We start from the raw sequence: 18,511 nt of genomic DNA, 5'->3' as shown, positions 1-18,511 counted from the left end.
TCCACTTCGACACCTAGTTGCCCCTGATGCCACATCTTTTTGCTGCACTATTTGTTTTTATGGAAAAAGGCTGAGTTATATCTGAAATGTAAACTCCCTAGGGAATTGTCTCGGACCTTCTCTTCCTTCCTTTAAGCGAGTAGCCTCGTTCTCCCTTTCTCAGCTATCAGCATCCTCACATTCCATTTATGAAATGCCATAACCCTATTCACTGGCTAAATACTTACACAGTATAATGAATAGGGCTGGAAGAGACCTTAGAACAAAGAATGTCAGAGCTGAAGGAGATTTGCAAACATAGGATGTCAGAGCTGGAAGAGACTTTAGAACATAAAATGATAAGAGTTGGAAGTAACACATAACATAGGATAGATAAACTGGGAGAGGCCTTAAGTCATAGAATACCAGAGCTGGAAGGGAGCTTAGAACATATAGAATGTCAAAGCTAGAAGGGAGCTTAGAACATATAGAATGTCAGAGTTGGAAGGGACCTTAGAACATAGAATGTCAAAGCTGGAAGGGAGCTTAGAACATGGAACATTAAAACAAAGAACATTAGAACTAGAAGGAACTTTAAAATATAAAATGTCAGAAGTGGGAGGAATCCCAGAATAAAGAATGTCAGAGCTTATTGAAATCTTAGAAGGGACTCCATCCTTCCCATTTCCCATACAGAAAAGAAAAACCAAGGCTCAGAGGGAAATGACTTGCCTAAGGTCATACTTGGAGAGAGAAGAGATCTTTTTTTTTTTTTTTGCAGGGCAATGGGGGTTAAGTGACTTGCCCAGGGTCACACAGCTAGTAAGTGTCAAGTGTCTGAGGCTAGATTTGAACTCAGGTACTCCTGAATCCAGGGCCGGTGCTTTATCCACTGTGCCACCTAGCCGCGCCCCCCCCTTTTCCCCAAATTTTAACTATTCACAGAAATAGAATAAAAAATAGATGAAAAAAATAATGTGGTTCAGGTGAAAGGCCCTGGATGGCAAGCCAAGAGCCCGGCATTTGAATCCTGATTTTGAAAATTAATAGCGGTGTGATCTCTTCCTCTTTCTTTTCCTCAGTTTTCTAATCTGTAAAGTTGGATTTGACGAGTTCGAGGTTTCTTCCAGCTCTGACATCACGTATTCTATTGTTCAACGTCCTAATGTTATATTTTTGCAAGGTCTAATCTTGTCTGCCTAAAGTCTCCTTCCTGCTCCTGTGACTCTTTATGCCCATTGCTGGCACCTGAGCACCATTCCCTGCAAATAGAGACTGATTGCCACAACTGTCTGAAAGCAGGATGTTTTTCTGAGGGAAGAAGTTAGCTCATCCTTGGCTACTTTTAGCCTCGCATTCAGATAGTCCCGAGAAAGGTCTCATTAATTGGAAACACATCCGCTTTACGAGAAGCCACTTTGAAGGTGGGGTGAGGGAAGAAATGCTTTTATTGAAGAAGCAAGCAAACAATTTGCTTCTCTCCTTTGACAGGTGCTGGAGGGACAGACATGAGCACCTCAGGATTCTTCCTGTTCACTGGATTGGAGCTAGGGTACCTGGCTCCCTCCTTTCCCACTACCCTTCCCCCATTCCACTGTGTGACTGTGAGGGTGTGTGTGTGTGTATGTGCTCTTGAAGATAATCACTCAAAGCTTTGTGAACCATTGTCTCCCCATCACTGAAAGCATCATTTTTCCTAATGAAGTACTGGGGCAGGAACCTGACGAAATGTTTTCTGTGTTCAACATGTCTGACTTGCCCACTGCCACGTCTTCCCCATCCCCCACTCAGAGAGGTCACCTACTGCCGTGGTTCCCATGACAGCAGGGGATGCAAATTCATCTCAAATGAGTAATTTTTAACATATTAAAAAAGAAAGACCTTTGAGGAATAAAAACCAGCTGAATAAACTCTGGATGTTTCATGCACTCAGTCCTTGGGAGAGGATGATTCCCTTGAATCTGAGAATGTGAGGGCTGGAAGGGACCTGGGGGGGGGGCATCTGGTCTGACCTCTTCAGCATCCTTGATGAGACTCTTTCAGCCTTTCCTTGAAGGTCTCCTCCAGTCCTGCTCAGACCTGTTTCCTGAAGCATCCCCAAGTCCATGGTTAAATATCTATGATGAATTAAGGAGTTTACCCCCACTTTATACTTAGCTGGAATATGTCTCTCTGTAACTTCCCCCCAAGTGCAGCCATGTGGCATAGTGAATAGAGCACTGAGCCTGGAGTTAGAAAGCTTCTTCCTGAGTTCAAATCTAGCCTCAGACACTTCCTAGCCGTGTGACCCTGGGCAAGTCACTTCACCCTGTTTGCCTCAGTTTCCTCATCTATAAAATGAGCTGGAGAAGGAAATGGCCGACTGCTCCAGGATCTTTGCCAAGAAAACCCCAAACAAAGAGACTGACACAACTGAAAACAACTGAACAACAGTAACAGCCTTTCCCCACCGACTCTAGTCTACTCTGTGAGGCCAAGCAGAATATGCTAAAAATCCTTCTCCTGGACAATAGTCCTTCACAAAGATGTTGTTCTCCTGCCCCAAGTCTTCTGTTGTTGAAAGTAAACATCCAATAGCTCTTCCAATTGGCTCATCCTTCTAAGGCACAGTTGCCAGCCTTCTGACCATCTTTGTAGCTGTTCCTTTGGGTCAGCTCCAGCTTGTCAATGACTTTAATAGCTGAATGTCGTGCCTCAGCCTTTGATCTTAACTTCCCAGGAGGCAACAACAGTTGCCAGCGCCCTGACTTTGGTGACCTGGCTTGGTTAGAGACCCACCCATGGGGGAGAAGGGAGTGGGAAAATACTGGATTTTTGTCTGCATTCCATTCAACAAACTGGGCTCCATGCTCAGTGCTCGAGATGCATGGAAGAAAAACAGCACAGTGCCTACCCTCCAGGGGCTTACAGTCCTTTCTCCTGACTCCTCCCTTTAGAGGCATCTATCCTCCCCATGACTAGACCTTCCCTTCCTTCCCCCTTGTCCACCCTCTCCTTTGTTATTATTATTATTGGCAGGGCAATGAGGGTTAAGTGACTTGCCCAGGATCACACAGCTAGTACGTGTCAAGTGTCTGAGCCTGGATTTGAATTTAGGTCCTCCTGAATCTAGGACCAGTGCTCTATCCACTGCACCACCTAGTTGTCCCCCTCCCCTTTGTTATCCTGGGAGAGGGCTACTCTGTCATTCCAAGGTCCTTCGTTTCTAGAGTCATGATTGTGCATGTGTGATAAAAGGCAGTCTCTCCCTGAACTGGGAAATCAGGAAACCTGAGTTTCACTGTTGGCCCAACCAATGACTAGCTGGGTGGCCTTGGGTAATGCCACTTCTGGCATTACCCTGCCTGCATGGACTGGTGACCCACCCAATAAGGGCCTGATCTGGCAGAGCCAGATTCCAGCCCTGCCCTGCCTGTACTGCCTAGCCTGGCCCTTGTTCTGGGCCTCAGTTTCTTCATCTTTAAAATGGGCATAATAACCCTTCCACTGTCTTCACAGGGGTGATGTGGAGCAAGAGTCCCATAAAGTGCAATGGAAATGTGAGCTAATGATCTTTCAGGCCTTGAACATAGTAGGAGCTTAATGAATGTTTGTTGACTAGAATGGGATTGAATTGACCACATGGTAGTTGACTCTCCTCCCACACAGAAGTTGTTGTTTAGTTATTTCAGTTGCGTCCAACTCTGCATGATCCTACTTGGGATATTCTTGGCAGAGACCCTGGAGTGGTTTTACCATTTCCTTCTTCAGCTCATTTTATAGATGAGGAAACTGAGGCAAACAGGGTGAAGTGACTTACCCAGGGTCACACAGCTAGTAAGTGTCTGAAGGTAGATTTGAACTCAGGTCTTCCTGATTCCAGGCCCGGGGCTCTATCCATTGTGCCTCCTAGCTGACCCTTACTTCTCCTTACCCCTATGTAGCAAAATGCAATTTGGATGTTTGGGGTTTGTTTTTGTTTCAACCTTATAGGTTCCATTTTCAAAGACTAATACTTGTAAAACATCCATCAAGAATGCTTGGAAAGGGGGCAGCTAGATGGCGCAGTGGATAGAGCACCGGCCCTGGAGTCAGGAGTACCTGAGTTCAAATCCGGCCTCAGACACTTAACACTTACTAGCTGTGTGACCCTGGGCAAGTCACTTAACCCCAATTGCCTCACTAAAAAAAAAAAAAAAAAAAAAAAAAAAAAAAAAAAGAATGCTTGCGAAGATGGTAATACTGGGCTACTCCTTGGAAGGGGATTTCAGACCCTTCAGCTGTCCCAGGAAAGGGGACGAATGAAGATACTCACATGGATGATATAATTAGAAACAAGAAAGCTCTTTCAAACAATGGGGTATAATAGGCAGAGGCTTATTTTCCTAAAAGCACAGATCTAGAAAGGACCTCCAAGGTTATCTAATCCAATTCCCTCACTTAGCAAATGAAGAAAGGGAGGCCCAAGGAACTGAAATGACTTGCCCAAGGACACAGAGGTAGTAGGCATTCTAGGTGGGATTGAACTCAGATCTTCTGACTCTAAAGTCAGTGCTCTTTTCGCTCTATCCTGCTGCTTCCTTATTTCATTCATTCATTCATTCATTCATTCATTCATTCATTCATTCATTCATTCATTCATTCATTTACAAAGCAGGTCATAGCTATTGAGTATAAACCTGAAGACTATAATCGTAGTATGTTATGAGATAGATGGTGGCACAATAGATAGAGCACCAGGCAGGGAATAAGGATGAACTTGAACTCAAATCCAGCCTCAGATACTTAGTAGCTGTGTGACCCTGGGCAAGTCATTGACCTGTTTCCTCATCTATAAAATGAGCCAGAGAAGGAAGTGGCAAACCACTCCAGTATCTTTGCTTTGAAAACCCCAAATAGGGTTATGAAGAATAAGAAACAACTGAAACGGCAACACATTTTCTTTCTTTCCTCTCATTGGAAAAGAAATTTTAAAAGCCCCAATGACAAATTTGCGTTTGTTGTTGTTTGGTCATTTTCAGTTGTGAACAACAGCAATGACATTGGAAAAGAAATAAAAAGGCCCCTGTGACAAATTTGCACAGTCCAACAAACGCCTGCATTGATCATGTGCAAAAGCATCCATTTTATTCAGCACCCTGAGTCCGTCAGTCACCTTCTGTCAAGAAGTGGGCAGCTTTCTTGGCTGCTGGTCCTCTGGGATTGGGGCTGGTCAGCGCATCCAGCAGAGTGGAGTTTTTCAAAGTTTGTCTTTCTGTAATAAATACTTGTGTCCTCGTTTAGGAAGCAGTGGGTGTGGGATCAGAGGCCTGGATTCTAGGCCCAGCCCAGCCACTCTCTCTGCTGCTTTCCAGAAGTGATTCACAGCAGGTGCTGCAAAGTCATCAAACTGATGAAAGGGGCAGGTTTTCCTGGCAGGATCTGCTTGTTTTGCTCAATCTGCCTAGTGTCCTGGGAGTTGGAAATTGGTCTCATATTCAGAGACCTCGAGTTCAGGTGCTAGTTCTGACACTGACCTCCTCTCTGACACTGAGCAAATCTCTTTCCTGCTTCAGGTCTGAGTTTCCTTCTCTGTTAAACTAAGGTCTCTCTTCTAGTTTGGATGTTCTGAACTTCTCTGAATGACTGATGCCTGCATGGACTGGTGACCCACCCAATAAGGGCCTGATCTGGCAGAGCCAGATTCCAGCCCTGCCCTGCCTGTACTGCCTAGCCTGACCATCACCGCCTCGGTGCTTTCTCTAGGCCCCTGCCTCCCCTTCCCGCTGTGGTCCCCTAGGTGGCACTCTTGTTCTCTTTTCCGGGATGCTGCTGCTGGGCTCCAAGATGCTGGGCCCCCCAGAAACCAGGCTGGGATTCTGGCAACAAGTGAGCAGGCGTGGTGGGCTCTTTGCACAGCCATGGGACCCTCTTGGAAGAGACCCATGCATGTACCCTCCTGAGACATTTTTTCAGATTGAATGGAAAAGGGTCTTGATTTTTTTTTAAAGCTTTGTGTGAAAAAATTTAAAGTTTGGCCAAAAAGATGAAAGCAGTGTTCTTTCTCTCCTGACTTAGAACAGAATGTCAGAGCTGGGAGGAACATTAGAATACAGGATGTCAGAGCTGAGAGGGCACTTAGAACACAGCATGTCAGAGCTGGGAGGGGTCTTAGAACACAGGATGTCAGAGCTGGGAGGGCCCTTAGAATACAGGATGTCAGAGCTGGGAGGGCCCTTAGAACACAGACTATCAGAGCTGGGAGGGGTCTTAGAACACAGACTGTCAGAGCTAGGAGGGCCCTTGGAACACAGACTGTCAGAGCTGGGAGGACCCTTAGAACACAGACTGTCAGAGCTAGGAGGGCCCTTGGAACACAGACTGTCAGAGCTGGGAGGACCCTTAGAACAGAGAATGTCAGAGCTGGGAGATTCTTTAGAACACATAATGTCAGAGCTGGGAGGGGTCTTAGAACACAGAGTGTCAAAGCTAGGAGGGATCCTTTTTCTTTGGAATGGGCCTGCAGCATCATTGCTTATAGGGAATTCCTTTAGCCAAGGCCAATCAGAACCTGTGCTGGAAACAGGTTTATAGTCCTTGTTCTCGTCTCTTCAGGCTCTGATGTTCTCTGTTCTAGGTTAGGTCTCCTTCCAGCTTCTGACTGTGTGCTGCACAATGTTATAATTCTTAGTCTCTTACTGTAAGGGCACTTTTTGTCACAGTCACAGTGGTGACTATTGTTGAGTTCCTTGGATCAAGGCCCTTCCTTACAACTCCTTCCTGAAGTGAGGGGTTGGTTCTTTATCTTTTCTACCAGGAAGAGGTAGAACAGAAAGGTATTTATGGAGTGACTCTTCACCTCAACAAATTTACCCTTTGTCAGTCTCAGAACAAGCACTAACTTTACTCAGTGTTTAAATTTTTTTCTGAACTAGAACAACAAATAAAAAATAAATATGATAAATAATAAACAATAAATAAACAATGGGATAGGGAAATTTCAAAGAGTAAACTCTCTTTACCCATGGATATTGGTACCTGTCCTCCAATTTATGTTCTTAGAGCATTGTCTGGATCATAGAGGGTAAGTGATTTACCTAGGGTCACTCAGCCAGTAGCTGTCAGAGGCAACACTTGAACCCAAGACTGGTCTCTGAGACAAGTGCTCCATCCATCCTGCTATACTGGATCCTCATTCATCCGATAGTCTTGATTCGGGCAGGCTGCTGCATAGGAATGGATGCATGGTCCCCTCCGAGGCCTGTGTCTCGAGAGCTATAGTGTGTGGTACCTTCTCAAACACTGGAAAGAAAAGTCTACTCTTTCCAGAAAGCAGTCACTTTGCTTTGCTTTTTTTTTTTTTTTTTTGGCGAGGCAATTTAGGTTAAATGACTTGCCCAGGGTCACACAGCTAGTAAGTGTCAAGTGTCTGAGGCCAAATTTGAACTCAGGTCCTCCTGAATCCAAGGCCAGTGCTCTATCCACTGTGCCACCTAGCTGCCCCTACTTTGCTTTGCTTTGCTTTTTAAAAGAAAATTCTGTCTGTGATTGCATCCAGAATCTCTCCTGCATCCTTAGGAGGATGGAGTTTATACCTCAAAGAGCTCCTCTGGGCAGGGACTCATCTATTTGGATAGAACATAGACTCCCTGAAATCATGGCCCAACTTGGGGGAATGAATATTCGGTTATGAATTCATTTTAGTGGCTCTCTTATTTTAAGGACACGGAGACCTTAATAACTGATATTGATATAGGGCTTGGAAGGTTTTTTTTTTTTTTTTGATGTGGCAATGAGGGTTAAGTGACTTGCCCAGAGTCACACAGCTAGGAAGTATCAAGTGTCTGAGGCCAGATTTGAACTCAGGGCCTCCTGAATCCAGGGCTGGTGCTTTATCCACTGTGCCACCTAGCTGCCCCCATGGACTTGGAAGTTTTAACTCATTTGAGTCTCAGCCTTACCTTTTAGGTGTTTATTGTAGATGTTATCCCCATTTTACAGATGAAGAAACTAAGGCTCAGAGAGGTCATATAGACATTAAGTACTATGGTGAAAATTTGAACCTAGAACTTCCTGCCTCCAGGTCCAACACTCTAACAAACTTCTTGGATTATGTGTTTTAGGCAGTTCAATGTCTAGGACAAAGCAAATTGAGTACTGCCTTCTAGGGTAGCGGCTGGATCAAAACACCTACTTCTCTTTAGAAATACTTTTTTTTTTTCTGAGACCTACTATATTTTTATATTTATGCTTCACTTTAAGAAGGGGACAGAGGCAGTGCTGAGGAGTGGAAATAGCCTTGGAATGAATTTTGGGTCAGGGGCAGCTGGTTGGGGCAGCAGATAGAGCACTGGGTCTGGAGTAAGGAAGACCTGAACTCAAATTTGGCCTCCGATACTTACTAGCTGTGTGACCCTGTGAAAGTCACTTAACCTCAGTATGCTTAACTATAAAATGAGCATATTAACAGCACCTAATTCCCAGAGTTGTTGTGTCAATCACATGAATCAAATGAGATAATATTTAGTTAAAAGTGCTAAATGCTACCTATTATTATTAGTCCCAACTCTGGCACTAACTTGTATGACCTTGAAAAAGTAATTTCCCTTTCTATAAAGTATAGTATTTGGATTAGGTTGTTTCTAAGCTCCCCTTTAGTTCTTTCTGATCTCTGAATTAAAGTAAATTGTTTTCACACTTTCCCCAACACTAACAATCATTAAATAGGCAAGAAAAGCACCTAGAGGCAGTGTGGGGTAGGGGTTAGAGACCTGACAGTGCAGCTGGAAGGTTTGCATCCAAGTCCTATTTCTCACACACATTGACTTGTGTGACTGAGTTAGTGACTCAACCTTATAGTGTCTTTGACAACTCTGGGAGACAGGGGATCTTAACTTTTCTTGTGTCATGGACCCCTTTGGCAATCTGGTGAAGCATATGGACCTTTTCTCGGAGTAATATTTTTAGATGCATACAATAAAACATACAGTATTCCAAAGGAAACCAATTATATGAAAATATAAATTTCAAAATATTAACCCCCACCCCAACAAATCCATGGACCCCAGGCTAAGAATTGCTTAAGACCATAAATTGCAGAACATCTTGCTACTCTGCATTGGGACAGTTCCCTACACTAATAAAATTTATAGGTCTGGACAAAGACCTAGATAGAGGTCAATGATTGAACCAATGGCTTTCAGGGGATTGTACTTGAGACTTATTTAATACTTTAATAGTTCAAGGACTTGTAATTTCACCAGTGTGGGTCCTCCCTCCATGGATCTAAGTCCTAACCATAGCAGAATACGTGAATCAGTTACCAAGGGAAAGAAGAAAAAAACATCCCCTGGTGGCCAACTCTATGATGATAAATTTTCTGAGCTTAGCTAGATTGGGTCTAGGATTAAAGACACAAAATCCCCTCCTGGCCTTATCTTTGGAGTTCCTCTAACTTTTGGGGACTTTCTGGAGCCAGCATAGCCTTTGGGAGTCTGGGTCAGGTGTCTTCCCCACACTAAGGTATGGGAAGGGGACCTTGGTGTTGGTGGACTTTTCATAGTCAATTCCATTCAACTCATTCCAGCAAACATTTTAAAGCATCGATCGTGTGTTGGGTGAGAGGCAATGTGGTGTCAAGAAAACCTGGGTTCAAATCTTGCCTCTGACACAGACAATGCCTTTGTTTTTTTTTAAAGGATTTTATTATTTTCTAGTTACATACAGAGATAGTTTTCAACATTTTTTGTCCTTCATTCTTTTTTGTTGTTGTTGGTTTTTTGTTTGTTTGTTTGGTTTTTTGTGGGGCAATAGGGGTTAAGTGACTTGCCCAAGGTCACACAGCTAGTAAGTGTCAAGTGTCTGAGTCAAGATTTGAACTCAGGTCCTCCTGAATCCAGGGCCGGTGCTTTATCCACTGCGCCATCTAGCTGCCCCCCCAGACAATGCCTTTGTAATCCTGGACAAGTTACTGAACTCTCAGGGCCCTAGGCAACTCTCTACCAATCTGGAGAGGTCTTGAAGATGAGGCCAGGAATGGACTTTGTGTCTCTTGTTGTAATTCTATAAATTACAGCTGAGTTACTTCTCTGCATTGGTAAAAGGAGTTTTCATACTGAGAGTCGCTATACTCCAATTTGACCATAATGGAGAGTTTGTGAAGGAAAATGATGTGTGATCTCTCTGGAAATAGAGTTTGGAGCCAGATTGTGAAGGAAGGGCTTTCAATGCCAAACAGAAGGGTTCATATTTTGTCCTAGAGGTGATAAAGAGGTTTGGAAGGTCCTTGAGCAGGGCATTTGGCACAGTCAGATCTGTGCTTGTGGAATATCAGTTTGGCAGCTGGTGGAAGGATGGACTGGAGAGGGGAGAGACCAGAGGATAGGGTCTCAATTAGGAAGCTAGATCCATCATCCAAGAGACATGGAGGGTTGGAGCTAGGGTTGTGGCTCTATGAGTGTAGAGAAGGGGACAGATAGAGATGTCATGGAAAGACAATGGACAGGTCTTTGAAAGGGAATCATTAAAGGAAATGAGGGAGAGTGAAGAGTTGAGGGTGACTTTTAGGTGGGGAACTTGAGTGACTGGAAGGATGGCAGTGACCTTGACAGATATAAGGGAATTTGGAAGGGGGTGGGTTTGGAGGGAGAAAAAATGGGCTCTGTTTTGGCCTTGTTGAGTTTGAGATGCTGATAGAATATCTGTCTGAAGATGTCCAGCAAGAAGTTAGTGATGCGGGATTGGGAACTAGGGAGGGAGGGAGGGAGGGAGGGAGAAAGGGAAGGAGAGAGGGAAGGATACGGAGAGAGAGACACAGAGAGAGAGAGAGACAGAGACAGAGACTGAGAGACAGAGATATGGGGGAGAGGGGAGAAAGAGAAATAGAGACAGACAGACAGAGACAGAGAGACAGACAGAGACTGAGAGACAGAGAGGGAGAGAGAGACAGGGAGGGAGAGAGAGAGACAACAACAGAGACAGAGAAGGAGGAGGAGGAGGAGGAGGAAGGGAGGGGGAGACAGAGACAGAGAGGAGCCTTGGATCAGCAGATTTGGGGAGTCTTCTGCGAGGGGGTTAAATGCTAAGCCCAGGAGTTGGTATTTTGTTCCAGAGGCACTGGCAAACAAACTTGTCCCCTGGAGTTTGCAGAGCTTTGTCTTTGAGGATCCTCTGAACCATGGGAAGGGTAGGGTATAAGGCCTTGCTGGGACTGTGCTGATAATTAGGCCCCAATAACAGGATCAATGAGATCAGAGGCAAAGGAACAACTCCGTCTTCTCCAGGATAGGTCGCCACCCAACAGCCAAGCACCGGGTCTGTTCCCTGCTGATGGCCAATCCGCGTTGTTAGAGAGGCTGTTCTGTAAAACATTCAGTGATCTTATCAGTCATTCATAATAACTTACTTGGAAAAAGTCGGCGTGACACAGAGGAGCAAAGTATTGGTAATTGGTACCCATCACATGCCCCACTGTTAAGATCGCCATTTCCCTGCCGGCACAGCCCCTAATGGAGTCTGTCAGCTCAGCCTTGGCCGCTATGGCTCACAGCACATCACCGGGACACACTCCCCGAACGCGGGATTGGATAAGTTAACTGTAACATTTCCCGTAGTCGGGTAATTATAGAGCACGACTCCATTCTGGAGGGGGAGTTAAACTTGGTGCCTATCAGAGCCGCCATCGTAATCACCCCATAATTATTCTGCGCAGCCACAGGGGTGGGGGAGGGGAGGCGGTGGCAGTGGCAGGCGCTGGACACCCCCGGGGGAAGGCTGACAGACAGTCCGGCCCTTCTTTCTGTGGCAGGTTTAGACCACCCCATGGGATCGAGAGCCACAATCCGACTCCCACCTACCTTTGGAATCTGATTTCATATGACTTGACTCTGCCTCATGCCCTCCAGTCAAACTGGCTTCTGGGTCTTAGCAATATCGGGAATGTATTCCCTCCACACAGAAGACAGAATCCTTACACTTTTTTCCCCCTTTTCCTTTTGCAGGGCAATGAGGGTTAAGTGACTTACCCAAGGTCACACAACTAGTAAGTGTCAAGTGTCTGAGGCCGGATTTGAACTCAGGTCTTCCTGAATCCAGGGCCAGTGTTTTATCCACTGCCCCACCTAGCTGCCCCCCCCACTTTGTTTAATCATATCTAACTCTGATGATCAATATCACTCTCTCCAGGAATCCTCCCTTAATTCCCCCTCCACAAGGTAGAAATTAGGCAGAGGCAAGTTGGTATGGTGGATGTGGTGTTAGACCTGCTTCTGATGTTACTTACCAGCATGTATGACCACATATAAGTCATTTACTCTTTCTGAGCCTCAGTTTACTTATCTGTAAAATGGAGATAACTATCAAGCAGATACTAAGCACCTACTGTATGCCTGGCATTGTGTGAAACAGGAAGGCTACAAAGACAAAAGTGAAACAGTCCCTGTCCTCAAGGGACTTATATTCTACTTGGGAGATACCATGTAAGTCAGTACAAAATAACTGCAGAGTTGTTTTGGGAGAGTGCACTAGTCGCTGGTGCAGAGGGAAGAGTGGGATCAGGAAAAGCTTTATGTAAAGGTGGTGATTGAGCTGAATCCTAAAGGGAAGCAAGGATTCTGAGAGGTGCTAGACATGGAGGATAACCACTGCAAAGACAAGGGGGTAGGGGATGGAGAATCATGGACACAGAACTGCAAGTAGGTCAGCATGGTGTGAAGGGGATTGATGTATAAGAAAGTGGAAAGGTAGCAAGGGGCCAGCACAAGGACTAGCACACAGTAAATGCTTAATAAATGCTTTCTGGGGGCAGCTAGGTGGTGTAGTGGATAATGCACTGGCCCTGGATTCAGGAGGACCTGAGTTCAAATCCATCCTCAGACACTTGACACTTACTAGCTGTGTGACCCTGGGCAAGTCACTTAACCCCAATTGCCTCAGAAAAAATGCTTTCTGATTGATAGTGTATAAAAACAAATATACATGTAATTGGAAATAATAAAATACTTTTATAATAAAAAAACAAATAGGTAAGTAAATAAATGAGCAAACATTGAGGATGTTTGGAGGCCACCAAGCTATTGCCATATTCCAGGCAAGAGCTGCTGGGGGCCTGAACTAGAGTCTTGATTTGTGAATCTGGGTGACTAGAAGGATGGCAATGCCCTTGACAAGAAAAAGGAGGTTGAGAAAGGGTGTGAGTTTGGGAGAAACTTCTGTTCTAGAGTTGTTGAGTTTGAGATGCCCGATGTACATCCCCCTGGAAATGTCCAATAGGCAGTGAGGGATGTGGGACTGGAGCTCAGAAGAAAGACTGTGTTGTTGTCATTGTCGCTGATCAGTTCTTTCAGTTGTGCCTGACTCTTTGTGATTTGGGGTTTTCTTGTCGAAGATCCTGGAGTGGTTTTCCATTTCCTTCTCCAGCTCATTTGACAGATGAGGAAACTGAGGTAAGGAGGGGTAAGTGACTTGCCCAGATTGGCACAGCTAGGAAGTGTTTGAGGTCAGATTTGAACTCAGGAAGATGAGTCTTCTTGATGCCAGGCCCAGCGCTTTATCTACTGTACTGTCTGGCTGCTCCCATAGATCTGTATAGAGATCATAATTAAACCCATGGGAACTGATAAAGGCACCAGAGAGAAAAGAGAAGGGGACCGAGGACAGAGCTTTGGGGTACATGAATGAGTGAAGGAGAATGTGCAGGAACAGTTAGACAGGGAGGAGAAAATGTAGAGGGCGGCGTTATGAGACTTCAAATGAGAGAGTGAGTAACAATGGGAAAAGAGACTACCCAGGAAGAGGGAGCACTCAGTGGTGAGGAGATGCCAAGAACATTATGATTTCTCTAACATCTACTCTTCCTGGGTCATTATGACCCTGTTCAAATGAAATAATGTATGTAAAGTCCTTTGCAAACTTTAAAGCTCTTTGGAGGTGTAAATCACTTCTCTATGAACCACAATCACCTTATCTTTACAAGTAGGGAGCCTGACTCCATGCCCCTGAGGTCTCTTTTAGTTCTGAATCCTGTGATTCTGTGACCTTACTTAGAGCAGCAGCTTGAGGCACATTGGGAGAGTGGATTTTGTGCAGGACTTGGAGCTAGGAAGACCCGAGTTTAGATCTTTTCTTTGACATCTAACAAGAACAACAACTACTACTACTACTACTACTACTACTAGCAGCACTGCTACAAACACTACTACTTCTACTGTCCCTACTGCTACTAATGCTGCTACCTCCATTTACATAACACTTTAAGGTTTGAAAAGTACTTTGTAAATTTTATCTCATTTGATTCTCACAAGAACCTTAGGAGGCAGGTGCTATTATTATCCCCATTTTACAATTGAGGAAACAGGCAGAGGTTAAGTGACTTGTTCAAGGTCACATAGTTAATAATGTCTGAGGCTGATTTTGAAAAAGTTGCTTAACCTTTCAACCTCAGTTTCTTTATCTGCTAGGTAGAGAGAGCAATAATAGTAATGATATAGTATATAATAGCACTTGTATGGTGTCTTTTAGTTTGCATTTACGCATCATCTCATTTGATTCTCACAACAACCTTGTGAAAGAGGTGCTATTGTTAGCTAGCCCCACTTTACAGATGTGTAATTGGAGGCTTAGAGTTAGCTAGAGTCAGACAGTTAGCCAGTGCATAATAAGAACCTGGAATATCTACCTTACAGGGTTCTTATGAAGCTCAAAGAAGATAATGTATGTTAGTCAACCAAAAAAGATTTATTAAACACTTAGTGTATTCTAGGCACTACCATAAGCTAAGGGGATTGTTTTTGTTTGTCTCTTGTTCTTATTTTATTTATTTATTTATATTTATTTATTTAATTTTTTTTTTTTTAGTGAGGCAATTGGGGTTAAGTGACTTGCCTAGGGTCACACAGCTAGTAAGTGTTAAGTGTCTGAGGCCGAATTTGAACTCAGGTACTCCTGACTCCAGGGCTGGTGCTCTATCCACTGCGCCATCTAGCTGCCCCTGTCTCTTGTTCTTGCAAAGGACCAATGACATCAGGAGGGTGATGTCTTGACTTGCAAGTGAATTGGATTTAAGTGAGGCAGGGCTGTGCAGAGTCAGCATCCTCACTTTCTCCTCCAGGGTCATCTGAGTTCACTGGCAAGACTGAAGTCTCATTTCGTCTGAGGCAACACCCATTCAGTGATTCAGTGATTTAAGGCTAGGTAAAAAGTGAGGCAAAAGAAGGTCCAGTTTGCCTAATGAAGAGGATCCGTCTGGGAGGGGAAGACCCTCCTGGTTTCTGGCCAGAACAGAAAACCCTTGGGGATACAAAGAAAGGTAAAACCAGCCCTTTTCCTGAAGGAGCACAAATGCTAATGGGAAGATGACATACAAAAAATTGTGCACAAAAGATATATAATTATATATAAAATATACAGCATCAATGGGAGATATCAGAGGAAAGACACTAGAAGTGGGGGCATGGGTGAGGGATGGAGAATGGAGAAAGTCCTCCTTCAGGACTGGAGATTTGAACTGAGTGTGAAGGCAGCCAGTGGGTAAAGGTAGAAGAGAGGTGGGAAAGCACTGGAGGCATGACGAGTGGGCAGAGGGGTGGTGGGGATGGTAAGAAGGCATGGTGGCCTATCATAGGTGAGGAACAACCAGAAGGGCAGTATCACTGGGTTGTGAAGGGCAGAATCCAAGGTGGGGGAGAGTAAGATGCAAGAGGCCTGGGAAGGTTGGGAGGGGCTGGGGCGGGAGGAGCTTTAAAAGCTACAAGCAGAAGATTTCCTATTTGTTCTTCGGGGCCATGGGAGCCACCGCAGTTTATAGAAAGTGTTTTGCAAACTTTAAGTTTCCATAAAAGTGTCATTTAATAATACTCTTATTTCAGAGAAGTCCGCAACAAAGCCCCCATTTTCTGTCAATGAAAGTGAGTGGTGAGAACATTGGCCTTTGAGTCAAGAGGCTGATCATCTGCCTGTTGGTATTGTGTGACCTTCCCCTTTATGGGCTGCCCGTTCTTCATCTAGTTGGACTAGGTCAGGGGTTCTTCACTTGGTTCTTCACTCCAAGAGGTTATGGATAGGTTTCAGGGGGTCTGTGAACTTGGAAGGCAAAAAAAAAAATGACATCTTTATTTTCATTATCTCCGAATTACATTTGAGTATTTCCTTCAATTGGGGCAGCTAGGTGCAGTGGGTAGAGTGCCAGGCTTCGAGTCAGGAAGACTCATCTTCATGAGTTCAAATTGGACTGCAGACATTTACTAGCTGTGGGACTCTGGGTAAGTCACTTAACCCAGTTTGCCTCAGTTTCCTTATCTGTAAAATGAGCTGGAGAAGGAAATGGCAAACCACTATAGTATCTTTGCCAAGGAAACCCCAAATGGGGGTCACAAAGAGTGAGGCATGACTGAAAAACCACTGAACAACAAGAAAAAAATCCCTTTGATTATTAAAAAATATGATTTTGAGAAGGGAGTCCACAGGTTTCACTAGGCTGTCTGAGCGGCCTAGGGCTCCCGGTAGGGCTAGGTGTTCTTTATGCTCCTTTCGCCCCTGTATGGTCTTTGTGAGGGTCAGGCCTGGCAAAGAAGGCAACTGAACACATCTTTCTCCTCTTATAGACACAGGTGGATGTCAGCCTACAGGAATCACAATGACAGGCCTAGGTGGACATCACGTTAGAGCATAGGCAGGTAGAGAAAACATTGAAGTGCTTCCTACATACCCAGGGAGCAAGTACAAGTTAGTATTATGGTGCCTGCTGTCATGGAACTTACATTCAAACAGGTGTGGGCTGGAGAGACATGAATAAGGGAGTGCTGGAAAGTCCGGGGGAAGAGGGTGGGAGAAGACTAAATGGGGACAGGGAGAGCTAGGGTCCCCATATTGGGGGATGGAGGGAGGGGGAGTTGAAGACTGGGGGAAGTTTCTTGGAGGCCTTGATTCTGACAAGATCAGGCAGATAGCTTACCTGTCAGGGTGGAGGAGTCTGTCCAAATTTCTATTGGGGTAGAGATGGTCAGAGAGTAATGATACATTGGGCTCTAGCAATCACAGGCACTGGTGGATATCTGGTTAGAGCCGTAATAGGCAGAGGCATATCAGGCGGTGGTGGTGACAGGCCCAGGTAGACACTGGGCTTTAGCGGTAATAAGAATAGGTGGATGTCAGTTTAGAGCAGTCACGGACAAAAGGGGACATCGGGCTCCCTTAGAAACACTGACTCCATACGATCTAGGTCAGTCCTTGGGTCACTGTCCTTTTCTCTGTAAGGATGGAATGAGAAATACCCTGTCAGTAGCTCCCACACAGTCTTCATTGAGTGGGTTGTGAGTTGGCCCAGAGCCATGGAGAGTTAGAAACTTTCCAATTCCCAAAGTGCCCTGGGCCAATTTAATGAACTTCTGCTACCTCTATCCTTTCCACAGTTTTGAATTCTCAAATATTCACTCAGAGCTCAAGCTGTACAGCAGACGGGAAAGATTTGGGGGAGTTAATAATGCAGAATTCGACAGAACCGAGAGGGGGAATTCTCCAGGGGAAATGCTTGAGCACCTGCTTCTTGCTTTCCTAAGCTGCCAGTGGAAACCCTCAGGTCTGCACACGCACAGCATGGGGAGTCAGAGATGACCATCTCTCTCCTGACCTGTTGTAGTGGAAAGAGTATTGAGTCTAGAGTTGGATAATGTGTCTTCAGATTCTGACTCTGCTCCGGAGACCTTAGGGGAGTGAAGTCCTTACCTTCTCTGGGCCTTGGTTCACTTATCTATAAAATGTGGGAGTCAGTCTGACAATAAATATTTATTAAGCACCTACTGTGTGTTGGGGACCAGATGCACCCTAAGGTCCCTCTCGAGTGGAGATCCTACAATCCCAAGAGATGTAGAGAACAAAAGCCAAAGGACAGTCTTGCCCATATAGGTCCTTGCCTTCAAATGAGGCCCTGTCCTCCTGAAAGCAGAGGGTAAGCTCTTTGCTTCCCTAGGTGAGGTAGCAGACCTTGTGGATGAGAATTGGGAGACGTCTGCTAGGAGTGTTCATGGCTTGCTGAGGTGTTCACAGAGATCCTTCTCTGGCCAAGCCTGACTCAGGTGCTGTCTGCTGAGCCCAGAACAGGAGCCACAGTGGGAACTGAGAAAGCTCCAAGGCTTAAAGAGCCCTTTCCCAAACTTCATCTCATGATATTGTCACAACACCTCCATATAAGAAGTGTTATTGTACCTGATTTGCAGATAAGCAAAGCGAGGTTCAGAGGAGGTGAAGTACATTAAGCAGCACGGGATAGTGGAAGGGACACTAGATTTAGAAGTAGACAACCTGGGTTCAAATCTTATTTCTTTCACTCGCTCCCTGTGTAGCCTTGAACAACGCACTTCCCCTTCTAGTTTCTTTATCTGTAAAACGAGGGGGTAGAGTTAGAGAACCTGGAAGGTCTCTCCCAACTCTACCATCCCATGGTCCAAGACCGTGCAGCAGAAGTAGGATTCCAACCGGGGTTTTCTGACCCTATTCATGCTAATTCTCCTTTCACTTCACCAAGCATCAAGCCTTCCCTAATTTCTTCCAGCCAGATATTATTCCCTCCCTCTAGGAAGTA

This window comes from Dromiciops gliroides, chromosome 3 (assembly GCF_019393635.1).
Source record: "Dromiciops gliroides isolate mDroGli1 chromosome 3, mDroGli1.pri, whole genome shotgun sequence".
In the NCBI taxonomy this organism is placed as follows: domain Eukaryota; kingdom Metazoa; phylum Chordata; class Mammalia; order Microbiotheria; family Microbiotheriidae; genus Dromiciops; species Dromiciops gliroides.
This window is presented reverse-complemented; position numbering follows the sequence as displayed.